This window comes from Urtica dioica, chromosome 1 (genome assembly GCF_054948205.1).
Source record: "Urtica dioica subsp. dioica isolate 48M chromosome 1, U.dioica_male_clone48M_v1_H2, whole genome shotgun sequence".
NCBI lineage: Eukaryota > Viridiplantae > Streptophyta > Magnoliopsida > Rosales > Urticaceae > Urtica > Urtica dioica.
The window spans coordinates 12,139,411-12,152,227 of NC_142756.1; the positions used below are offsets into that span (position 1 = coordinate 12,139,411).

The following is a 12,817-nucleotide window of genomic DNA, read 5'->3' on the forward strand; positions in this document are numbered from 1 at the left end:
GTGTTTATATATGGCAACAATGCTCACTAATATTTTTATACAAAATAATATAAAGTGGATATAAAATAAATAAAAAGAAATAATATATCTTAAATAATATTATATTTGACAATTTTTATATATGCTCACAATAGAGTATTTTGTCTGAAAAATGTCCATTAGTAATATAAAAATACTATTTAATAATGGGCAGACTAGGTATCTAGCCCAAACTGCCCCCATATTTTAAAATTATAGCCCAACTATTAATATATTTAGGAAAGTAACCAATTTATTATAATAACATTCCAATATTCCAATAATACCCTTTAGGGTTGTTATTATTAACTGTCAGAGTATATAATATTAACGGTAACAAGAAAAATCGTAAATCTAATTACCCGTAACAAGAACAGCAGTAAATCTTATTAACTGTAACAAGAACAACAATAAATCTTATTAACTTTCATCTCTGTCGTCTCCGGCGCCGGAATCCGAGTTTTCATCAAAGTTTCAAACGACAAAATCTCAACCCTACCTTCAAACGGTCGGATCTGTGCAGCCGCAAGACTCGTTGATGTTCGAGATCGTTTCCGGAGGAGGATCGTCACAGTTAATAGAATGAACCTTCATAGTAAATCTGATTAACTATCACAGCTAATATGCAAAACTGAACTTGCGATCTTCGAACGGCCGGATCGGCGCAACCGCAAGACATGCCGATGTTCGAAATCATTTTCGAAAGAAGTTCGTCACAGTTAATCAGATTAATTGTGACAGTTAATCAGATTAACTGTGACAGACAATTAATCGGATTAACTGTCGAACAAAAAACCCTAGAATCTGAAATCGCCGCCAAATCCAAACCAAATCTCAAAAGAATCGGAGGCAAGCTAAGGATGCAAAGCGACCTGGATTTCGTCACCAATCGATTGAAGCCGCCCGTGGAGCTTCCCCGACTCGAGTGCGATCCAAACGAGCCCCGAGGCCATCTCTTTGACGAGCGAGGCCGTCGAGACTACCATCTCGACGATCAGCATCGGCTCCGAGGCCGGGTCGAGCTGCACCACAAAGCTGATGTGGTTGCGACGGTTCCCGAAGAACGTTCCAGTGACTTTCGGACTGAGCACCGACGTCATGATCCCCGGAGGACGAAGCAGCTCATGTCGCAGTCGGTGAGGACATTGGAGCTTCCGAAGGGGATTTCGCCGGTGGATTCCGACGATCTGTAGTCGCTGGAGATGGAGGATGAACGTGAAGAAGATGAAAGCTCTGAGATGATAGTCTTGAAATGAGATTTGGTATAAATTAGTGAAAGGGCATTTTACGTACATTTTTTTTTTTTTGGCTAATTGCATAGTAAAAAACAAACGTTGAGCATTATTTAAAAAAATCTCTCATTAAGTGACTACTTGTTTACAAAATCTTGTTGAATAATATATAGTATTTATGATGATGTGTCATGGGTAAACATCTCTTAACATTGAAGTTGCTCTTAATAACCTAGAATCCATATTAATATCAATTTTATTCTTTAGATACCTTCAGGTTTCTTGAAAGTATGATCATATGAATTCCAAGTTTTGTAATTTTTTTTCTCCATAATTTATAGTTAGATCTAATTTGTGCCACCGAATCTCTTATCCAATGGTTGTTTTTTAGTTCAGACGTCAATAGATTTGACCTTCTGATGTGGTAAATGAATTTATGATATTTTTATTTGGATATTGTGGATCTCGGTTAAGATTAATTTATTTATATCGATAAAAATTTTTATTTAAAAAAAATAAAAATATGTATCATTTCTCTCACTTGTATTTACTCAAAATGTGGTGTCTATTTCCTTGACACCTAGGAATATCATAACTCACTTTTAGCATCACTATTAATAACCTTTAGTATCAACTTTATTTTGGATTGGTAAGCATAAGGTAATTAGGGTTTGATTTGTTTGAATATAGTTAGGTTTGTTCGAAGTTTGGAGGTTTTAATTTATTAAATAATTTTGTCTGAATTGTATCACATTGCGAGTAGTCAAAGGAGATTTATTTTATGCACAGAAAATGCAAATGTGAACGCAGATATAAAGATACGTGAGACAGAAGGCATTATTGATATGCTGTTTTTAGTTGTCAAAAAATTTAAGACGTGTGACTTGATCTGAGAACGAAGTCTGGTCGAATTGAAACGTACATTCAAGAATCTAATCGTAATGACATAAAGTATGTCGAGTTAAATAGGAAACAAGATGAATGCATCGTGAATCGTGATGCTATAAATTTAAAAAACTGTTATAATAAAGTAAAAAAATATTATATAAAACTATATTGAAAAACACATTTAGCTGAAGATTAAATAAAAATCTAGCATTTTAAAAACCATGCAGTTTCTCTAAATAAATGGAAATTGTGCAAGAAATGCCCACCTCGAATCAAGGGATTGCAAACAAAGATTTGTCTGAAACTACAAGATGGAAAACTTAGTACGTATATATTTCTTAGAATCAACATTACGGATTAAAAGAATACATGGATCCAGCTTAGTCGATCACCACTTGATGCGAAAAAACTTTGATGATCGGTGATTGGACGAACACGAGCCGGGTGGTATGTGGTCTTCTCTTGCAAAATCATTTTATTCCTCTAACGAGAAAATTGAAGGCCTAACTCTCTGTGGGAAGAGAACAAGCTATTTTATCTGCATTGGGGACTATAACCAAGTGTGAGCAGGCACGAAACCAGTAGCAGTCCACGGTGTGCTATAACCCCCCCCCCCCCCCCCCTCAATTTTTTTTTCTGCACTTTATGCCATTTTTCATTTTATTTTTTAAAATTTACAAACCAATCCCCTTGATTTTTTTTATTGCAAATTAGCCCCCTAATCTAGATTCCTTGCTTCGTCCGTGAGTGTGAGCCTTTGTATAATTTTCTAAGGAAACTCATAGCTACCTTAATTAATAATATTTAGTATCTACTCATTCATTCCATATCAATTACAAATATTTATCCATATTCATTTCCAAATAAAATCACAAATTAATAGCTATCATAATTATAGAAATGTAACATCACTTTAAAAGAAATAATTTCCTAACAATCACCAACTTGAGCTATATATATTTACTATAATTATGTTACCAAATTATGAATGCGCGGTTCTGGATGCTATTTTGGTTTTATTTTCCTTAAACAATCTGGTCCATCTCATGCATAAATATAGAACCAATGCAGCTTTAATCCACTACTACAAAATTGAGAACCTACAACGCTTAAAAATAGTTGTAGAATGATTCTACAACGCTTAATAAGCGTCGTAGAATCCAGCGCTGTAGAAGCTTTTACAACGCTTAGATATCCGTTGTAGAAGCTTGACTTCTACAACGCTTACGCACCCGATGTAGAAGTTTCTACAACGATAGAGTTCCATTGTCCAATTTTTTAAAATTTCAGAATTTCTCGCCGCGGCGATGTATATTTCTCGATGCGGCGAGATATTCTACAATGGATAAGATATCCGTTGTAGAATTATCTTGTCGCGGTGAAAAATATACTCTGCCGCGGTGAGAAATATCTGGGTTCTTCCCCAATTCTCGTCGCGGAGACGTATATTTTGAGTTAGTTGTCTTCTAGGTTTTCTTTTAGTGCTACCGCTAGAACTAGTAGTAGTAGACGACATGAAATCTAAGAAACACAATTCAAAACATAATCTCAGTTTCTAACACAAATTCAATCATGATTTCAGCTCAAATCAAATCAAGAACTCAATCTCGATTCCAACACGAGACCAAACAAAATTATATCTTAGTCTTAACTAAATATCAAATGCAAACTCAATTCCAACGAAATATCAAACAAATATGGTGTTTCAACTAAAATTATATCAATTCATACTCTCAGTTCCAAACAAACATTTATTTTCAACCTAAATTATACATAATTCTTAACTAAAAACAAATCCGAAGTGTAGATGAGGAGCACAGAGGCGTGGAAGAAAGAGAAGGTCGGAGTTGTCATCGGAGGTGCCTAGACTTGTGAGAGTTTAACGTGGTGGTAGATTTTTTGGGTTTGTGGTTGTGCGTTTTGTTGGTTTGAGGTTTGGGTTTTGTGGGTTTGTGGGGACGAAGAAGAATATTGAAGGCGGAGAGAGAGTGAGGACAGAGAGAGAGAAGTGAAGGAAGAGAGAGAAAGAGAAGTGAAGGCGGAGAGAGAGTGAGGGCGGAGAAGAAGAGTGATGGCGGAGAGAGAGAGAGAAAGAGAGAGAGGGTGGAGAGTGAGATGGTGGAGAAGAAGAATGAAGAGCAATGAAGAATGAAGAAGAAGAATAATAATGAAGAATGAAGAAGAAAAAAATGGTTAAGTCTAAAATTCGGGCGGGTTTTTTTTAAAAAAAAATTTAAATTTTTAGGTTTTAAAACGCTTCTACAACGCTTAGAGTAAGTTATGTAGAACTCTCGCCGCGGCGAATGCTATTTCTCATTTCGGCGAGAATGCTGAAAGTAAACCCAAAATTGTCTCGCTGCGGCGAGAGATATCCTTCATTGCGGCACGAATATCTTCTAAAAAAGGGCTCTCTGGAACTCTTCTCGTTGTGGGGAGGTTCATTAAATTTCACTGATTCCACAACACTTAGATTATCCGTTGTAGAAAGTTCTCGCCGCGATGAGAAAAACACGTCGCCACGGCGAGGATTCTACAACGGATAGTCTAAGCGTTGTGGGAGGTCTAAAATATGGTGAAATTTTACGACACTTATAGTAAGTGTTGTAGAAACACCAAGCTTCTACAACACTTATGGTAAGCGTTGTAGAAACACCAAGCTTCTACAACACTTAGCCATAAGCGTTGTAGAAACACCAAGCTTCTACAACGCTTAGTCATAAGCGTTGTAGAAGCATCCAGTTTCTAGAAGACTTAGCCGTAAGCGTTGTAGAATATGGGTTGTAGAATCCAACATTTGTAGTAGTGATCATATGAATGTTATGACTAAACTACCATGATCACCATACCTACACAATTAATGACATAGATCAAATATGGATGAGTAGCATGAAAATAACGTGCAATATGACCTTAGGCATGTTCATTTTCAACTGATCCTAATGTAGTCTTTAGTAAGGTTATTTCTTTAGGCAATATAATATTGCAAGTTTTAGAATTCAGGACAATGATGAAAAACTCAACTTTATTTTGAAGAAATCATCAATGAAAATATGAATACAAAACACATAGTACACAAAACAAAACTCCCACTAAACCAAGCTATTATCTAGAATGACGCCCATATGAGCAGTGTACTCATGAAACACGTTAGGCGTTAAACCTTTAGTCAATGAGTCTGCTAGCATAAAATCGGTTCCTATGTGTTCAATAGAAATTTGTCCATCCTAAACTCTCTCCTTCACAACTAGAAACTTGATGTCGATGAACTTTGACTTCGTCCAGCTACTGTTGTTGTTAGAGTAAAGAACTGCAGAATTGTTGTCACAATAAATCTTCAATGGCTTATCAATGCCATCTACAACTCTCAATCTGGTGACAAAATTCCGCAGCCAAATTCTGTGGTTGGATGCCTCGAAACAAGATATGAACTCCGCTTCCATGGTCAAAGAAGCTACAAGTCTCTGTTTAGCAGACTTCCATGAGATAGCTCCCTCTGCCAACATGAAAACATAGTCTGATGTGGAGTGCTTGCTATCTTGACATATAGAAAAATCGGAATCAGAAAAACCTACGACCTCCAAACTCTCTGATTTCCGATAAGTGAGCATATAGTCTTTTTTTCGTCTTAGATAACACATCATGCGTTTTGCCGTCTTCCAATGTTGCAAACTTGGATCACTCAAATATCTACCAAGGATATCCACGATGAATGCAATGTTGAGACGAGTGTAAACTTGAGCGTACATAAGACTCCCAACAATTGAGGATATGGAAGCTTTTGCATCTCATTACTTTCAAGATCATTACCGGGACATTGATTGAGACTGATTTTGTCTCCTTTAGATACGGACGTATCTCCTGGCTTACAATCTTTCATGCTGAATCTGCTCAAAACTTTATCAATATAGCTCTTTTGTGATAATCTAAGAACACCTTGAGAATGGTCTCGTAGTATCTTGATTCCTAATACAAAAGAAGCTTCGCCAAGATCTTTCATTTTGAAATTCTTCGTCAGAAATTTCTTGGTCTCATGTAGCAAAGTAATGTCACTACTACCGAGTAGAATCTCGTCGACATATAAAACCAGGAAGATGTATTTACTCTCATTGAACTTTTGGAATACACAACATCAATAATATCTGCCTCGAATCCGTATGAAACTTGAGATATCATTGCCGAGATTCTTGTTTGAGTCCGTAGATGGATTTTTTCAACTTGAAAACAATAAAACTTTGGATCTCCTGACACAAATTTTCTGGATGGGTCATATAAATTGTCTCTTCAATGTCTCCATGGAGAAATGTAGTCTTTACATCCATCTGATGTAGCTCTAAATCAACATGAGCTACTAGTGACATAATAGTCCTAAAAGATCTTTCGATGAAATCAGAGAGAAATTTTCTTTATAGTCTATGCCTTCCTTTTGAGTAAAGCCTTTGGCGACTAGACGAGCCTTATACCTTTCAACATTACCCTTTGAATCCAACTTGGTTTTAAATATCCATTTACAACCAACTGACTTCGCACCTTCAGGTAAGTCAATAAGATCCCAAACGTCATTGTTTTCCATTGATTTCATCTCATCTTTCATGACATCGATCTACTGTTGAGATTTAGAAGAACGCATGGCTTGATGGAAGTTGATTTGATCATCTTCTGTCAGACCAATTCCATCCTCATGTTCTTGGAGAAAAAAACTATATAATCCTCAGAAATCACACTTCTTCTCTCTCTAGTAAATCTCCTTAATGGAACTTCTTGAGGTTATTGAGTTTGTTTTAATGGGCGGGTCTTGAGAAAGAATCTCAATGTTAGCATGATTAGGGACAACGTTAGGAGTGATATCTTCAACCACGTCTTGAACGGTAAAAGGTATAATATCTTCAATACCGATAGTTGAAAATTCTTCGTCAAAGACAACACTTCTAGTATTTTCTTCTCCCCCAAACTCAATATCCTCAACGAATCTAGAATTTCCCGTTTCGAAAAAAGATCTGGATGTGGGATTGTAAAACTTGAAACCACGTGAACGTCCGACATAACCAATAAAATAACAACTAACCATTCTTTAGTCTAACTTCGCTTCATGTGGCCTATAAGACCCTGGCTTTAGCTGGGCAACCCCAGATGTGTAAGTGCCTGATGCTTGGTCTTTTGTTTGTCCAAAGCTCATAAGGGGTTTTGGTAACTGCTTTACTTATGTCACGCCCCGGGAAAGATGGGGTGTGATTAGAATATAAAAAGAAACACTAATAAACTTTACATAACTAACCCACGGTGCATACCCAGTTATTTACTTTACAAGTCCAAAGATAAAAGAAAGAAAACGAAAATAAAACCAACCTTCGACACTTGATAGACTATCCAGCGGAAACCTTCAAACTCTCGACCACACTTAATCCCGAGGTCTTCCTAACCTTTCTCCTTCTCACATCCTGATTATAAGAAAAATTTGAGGAAATTGGGGTGAGCCTGAGGCTCAGTAGGTGCTATAGTAATGGTTTGATTTTTTAAAAGATTTTCGAAAATAATACTTACTGTATAATAATAATATTCTTGTCACGTGTAAATCACCATACACGTACAAGTATACCTTGCATAAATGTAAATTGCAGAAATGTAAATGACAGAAATTTAAATTGTGTCTCTAGATACTTCTAAACGTGTACTATCTCCTGAGCCGCCTGCCAACTTAACCCGTGGCAGTCCTCTGATCAGAGCAAGGTGCACTCTCCGCACCGTATACATGTGTGTGAAACCGGCTTGTCCAGGATATACGAAACTTTTCTTTCGTAAATACGGGATATATGTATAATATCGAAAATATTCTCAACTTCATTATCGGATATCCCGAGTTGAAGTTCCGCCACATTTTCTAAAAACGGTTCTAGGTTTCGTGGCACGTTCATAAACATTTTCATTTCGAAAATAATATATACTTGAGGCCAAACCATAGAATCAGGAGAGAAGGGTTAAAATAACCTACCTCGAGAGTAAATGTCTATGTCGCTCTTCCAGGAGACATTCGCTCGTCTTGTGAACCTGAACGTTCACCAATACCGAGAATCCAGACGTTCACTTACTCCGTGAACCCTCTAAACGACTTTCAGTCTTGAGTCCTATCACGGTAAATCAAACCGATCCTGAATCAGAATTTTATGAGTAATCCACAATACTCAAACTCAAACGTACGATTTACAAATCGTAAGACCCAAAGGCATATCCACTATAAGGAATCCAAGTTCTCAGAACAAAACTTCAAACGATACGAGAAAGTGTAAACTCGAACGAAAAACTACGCTCAATCTCAAAACCGAGAAAGTAATTCTAATAAGTAAGTTCGTTCTCCTTTGAACGAATCTAATCTCATTTCTCCATAATGAAACTAGAAAATAATTCCAACATCCGAATATCGTTCCTTTTCTTTTTCCGGATTCCAAAAAAAATATCAAATTTTTTTATTACTAAGCTCGAGTAACCGAGAAATCCAACCTTAACTCACAATCGAGTCTTAACTCTTAAAATCCATAAACGAGCTTAATAACAATAACGTATAACCTATTTTTTTTTCCAATCTACATCGAAGCGGGCTTTAAAACAAATTAAACGTGCTAACGTACTAGCTCGGAAGAATTCTTACAAAAACCTTAAACTTTATAATTACAAGGTAATAATAATTAGATGACTCGTTAAATTTTTAAAACGGGCGTTCCGCGAGTCTCCGAGCCTAAACCGAAACGCCATCGTTCACCCGGTCTCGGTCTCACCTCGTCGACACTCGCTCGATAGCTCCGTCATGTCTCGGACCGCGTCCTCGTCGTCCCGAACTCGCTGTTTTGGGCTCTGCGTAGCCCGCCCTAATCGAGTCTAGACCCTCGATAACAAAACTCAAACCAAGACCAAACAATTCATCAAACCAACACAACAAATCTGAAACTCAAACTCAGCCAAACTAAATCCATAAAAAATGTTGCACACGGCCAAAAAACAACATACACGGCCAAAATAACAACCTCACGGCCAAGTCCAAAACACGTCCAAAAATCAGCAAATCCATGGTAAATTCATCCAAAATTCGAAAACAGCCCAAATCAACAATCCCAAGCATAATTCCAAACACAAAATCGACTCACAATATCAACAATTCTCAAGATTATCAAAACACCCAATTTCTAATGAACATACTCTGATTTTCGGCCAAAAATAATCAAGAGAAAATCCAAACAATAATCTTAATCCATGAATCCGAGTAACAACATCACAACCAAGCTTAAACAATCAATCAGAGTCAATCAATTTTACCCAAACAACCCGAAATCCAAAAAGCCCCAAAATCACTTCAAACCCTAGAATTCACGAAATCAATCCTGGGTTTTGATTTCTTACCCAATTCTTTCGTGGATTTGGACTCTCCGGGGTGTGTTCTCTCTCTCCCGGTGGTCCTTTCTCGGGCGGCGGCCACGGCGAGCTCGCGGCGTTCTTCTCTCGGCCTCAGCGGGCGCGCGCTGTCTCGGCTGGAACTGGTGGCCGAGCGCGAGGTGCTGAAGAAGAAGAAAGAAGAAGAAGATGAGGAAGAGGTTGGAGTGGTGAGGATCGGCCGGAGTTCTTCGTTGTGGTTGCGTGGTTTTGTTTTTTTTTTTCTTTGCAGGAACCGCTCGAGAGAAATGGAGAAGAGAAGAGAAAGTGAATCGAAGAAGAAGAAAAGAGAAGGAAGAGAAGAATGTAGAAAGTTCTTCCAATTTTGCAAATAAATCCTTCCTCACTTCCACCTCAAACAAACCGACCCTGAACTTAACTTTTTATTTCACTGAGCCCAGAAAATCATGACAACCACGTCCTTGTCACAAAATTTTGTGACTTGAACCATAACCAAACGAACATTTAATTAAATGATTCAAACCGAGAATTTTCTCGTCCATTCTCGATTAACTCAAATATATTCAAGGTTTCTCGGAAATAATTCTCGTCCTTGAGAATTTATTTTCTTAAATCAAATTCCGGAATATCTCATCGGAAAATAATTTATTATTCGCGACGAACTCGATAAATCCTTTATTTTATTCCGAGATTTCTCCTTACCTTAATATATTTCAAATCCAAAAATACTGGAAATACTTCTTAGAAAATTAATTTACATAATTTTCTCGTCCTTTGATTAACTTAATTTACGACATTAAGCTTAAATTTTGAGTCGATACAACTTGGTACCTGATTCAAGACATAAATCGTAGTTTTCAACGCTTCTCCCCAAAGAGTCTCTGGTAAGGAAGAATGACTAATCATACTCCTTACCATATCCTTAAAAGTTCGGTTTTGTCGTTCGAAAACAGCATTAATGCTAGGTGTCCCTGACATTGTGTATTGCGGAACGATTCCACACTCATCGAGGAAAAGGGCGAAGGGTCATTGACATTGTTCTCCTAATCCGTCATACATTCCATAGTATTCACCACCACGGTCGGATTTGACAGCCTTAATTTTCTTTCCAAGTTGAAGTTCACTTCAGCCTTGTAAGACTTGAAAACATCTAATGATTGTGATTTTTTTGGTATCAAATATAGGTAACCATATCGAGAATAATCGTCTATGAACGTAATAAAATACCGTTGTCCATTCCAATCAGTTGTAGGTAACGGACCACATATATCGGTATGTATTAGTTCAAGAACATTTGTAGCTCTATTGACACCCAATTTTCTAGAAGTAGTTTGTTTCCCTTGATGCACTCAATACAGACTTGAAAGTCTGTCAAATTTAGGGGTTCAAGAATTTCATACGACACAAGCCTCTGAATTTTGACACAAACGCTTGTGCCATAAAGTGACAAAATTCTCATTTAATTTTCGTTCCATATCATGCGAGCTTGTATTTAATATTTCTTTGTCAGAACTAACAATATCAAGCAGGTATAAATTATCACTTAAAGAATCGGAACCTAAGAAATTTGAATTTTGATGGAGACTAATATTATTATTTCCAAATGAACAACAGAAACCAGATTTGTCCAACATAGAAAACATAATCAAATTCCGTCTAAAAGACGTTACAACAAAAGTCTAAAATCAATCCAAATTAAAACCAGTCTTTAAAAGAAAACTAAATGTTCAAATAGCCTCCACGACAACTTTATTGCAATCGTCCACAAAGATGAATTTTTCTACATCACTTGGTGGTCGGCTCCACATGCAACCCTGCATGGATACACTTATGTGAGTAGTAGCACCAGAATCTACCAACCAAGTATTCTTAAGTATGAAAACCAAATTAATTTTAGAACAAACTAAAGTCAAAATCTTCCCTTCTTCACACGCCATGCAACATATTGGGACACTCCTTCTTCATGTGTCCTGCCTTTCTGCAAAAGAAAAAGGTGAATTCATTCTTTTGCGTTTTTTGTTTTTTCGGTTGAGATGGTTGTCCCGCGGCTTCCTTGGTTCTCTTCTTCTTATTATTTCAAGAGGAGGTTGCTAGGTAATCACTTTTAGTCTTGTCCCACTGGAGCCGGTCCTATTCTTGCACACAATGACAAATGAGCTCATTCAATGACCATTTGTCTTTCTGAGTGTTATAGCTCACTTTGAATTGCACAAAGTGCGGCGGGAGAGAGAGCAAAACAAAATGCACGAGAAAATCCTCAGACAACTCAAGCTTCAGTGACTTCAGCTTTGAAGCAAGATGATATATCTCCATGATGTTCTCCCTGATGTTTCCTTTTCCTTATACTTCATGGAGACGAGCTTACCCGGAGTATTACTCGCATCTGATTTCTCGTTCTCGGCAAAATATTGCTCAATCTCCTCCAAGAACCTCTTGGAACTTTACCTCTCATAAATGGAGCCTCGGAACGCTTCTGGGATGGAACGCCTCATGCTCATCAAGCACATACGGTTTGACCGATCCCATTTGTCAGTCTTTGCACTTCAGCGGTTCCAACAACAAGAATGGGTCGATCTTGTCGTAGGGCCTGATCAAGATCCATAAAACTAATGACAATCTCCACGGTCTCCTTCCATGCTTTGAAATTCTTCCGGTTCAGCATAGGAATGTGGCTCACTTGGCTAGACATGTTAGAAGCGGTTGCAATCGAAACTGGATCCACGAACAAAATAAAGAAAATATATGCTCACTTTAATATATAATTAAATCAATAAAACATCTCAAGCTACCTAGCACAACATTAATTTCTAGTCTTTGGATAGAGAAATTAATTGTAATTGGTACACTCAGTGCAATTGATCAAATACTGAGAATAAGCTTTTTCAAAATATAAAATGACTTTGGACTTTTCATAGTTCACATGAATGACACTTTATAATTTATCACGCATTTATCATTGCAAGCACGTTGTTATTCGGCCAAACTATGTTTTCCTTTGGACCGAGCATAATTCGCATGAATAATTTCGCACAAACATCTATACGTATAATTTTAATTAAATTAATTTTTCACAACAGAAGCTACTTTGGCAACATATTGTATCAACTCAATTAAAACATACTAAATAAACTTTTTATTAATTGGTGGTTTAATTTGATTTAAACAAATAAATTTATATAACTAAAGATGTATACCTAGTATTTAGTTATCTCAGACAAATTCCTCAAATAAAAAAAAATGCCTACCTTGGTAACTTCAATATTATTAGGGAAAATATCAATAGTATCCCTTGTGTTTAATCG

The 12,817-nt window shown here is 36.9% G+C and overlaps 1 long non-coding RNA gene across 1 annotated transcript; it reads right to left on the reverse strand.

The window, feature by feature from the left end:
• Positions 1-7,368: 7,368 nt before the first annotated feature.
• Positions 7,369-9,856, reverse strand: LOC149407258 (uncharacterized). The gene is made up of 3 exons (XR_016296544.1): positions 9,525-9,856; positions 8,125-8,257; positions 7,369-7,573 (listed from the first exon to the last, which is right to left on the reverse strand). It is a non-coding gene; the product is annotated as an uncharacterized LOC149407258 (long non-coding RNA).
• Positions 9,857-12,817: the final 2,961 nt, after the last annotated feature.